The sequence below is a fragment of the Bison bison genome, unplaced genomic scaffold (assembly GCF_000754665.1).
Source record: "Bison bison bison isolate TAMUID 2011002044 unplaced genomic scaffold, Bison_UMD1.0 scf7180017857779, whole genome shotgun sequence".
Taxonomy (NCBI): Eukaryota; Metazoa; Chordata; class Mammalia; order Artiodactyla; family Bovidae; genus Bison; species Bison bison.
The window spans coordinates 1,928-2,416 of NW_011488352.1; the positions used below are offsets into that span (position 1 = coordinate 1,928).

Below are 489 nucleotides of genomic sequence, written 5' to 3' on the forward strand. Positions count from 1 at the left end.
GAGCCGTGCTGGTTCTGCAGCTCTTGGCAAGCCGCGGAGTCTGTTGCAAGCCGCGGAGTCTTGTTCCGTTCCGCGGAGTCTGGTTCTGTTCCGCAGGATGAGGTTTGTTAAAGTGTCAAGAACAAGGCCTACTTCAAGAGATACCAAGTGAAATTCAGAAGAAGGTGAGAGGGCAAAACTGACTACTATGCTCGGAAACGATTGGTAATCCAAGATAAAAATAAGTCCAACACACCTAAATACAGAATGATTGTTCGTGTAATGAACAGAGAAATCATTTGTCAGATGGCTTATGCCCATATAGAAGGAGATATGATAGCTTATGCAGCTTATGCTCACCAACTCCCAAAATACGGTGTGAAGGTTGGCCTGACAAATTATGCTACAGCATACTGTACTGGCCTGCTGCTGGCCCGCGCTGCTGGCCCACAGACTTCTTAATAGGTTTGGTATGGACAAAATTTATGAAGGCCAAGTCAAGGTGACTGG

General features: G+C 46.4%; 1 pseudogene; it reads left to right on the forward strand.

Moving 5' to 3' along the window:
* Positions 1-489, forward strand: part of LOC105003917 — a 1,256-nt pseudogene that overhangs the window by 620 nt on the left and 147 nt on the right.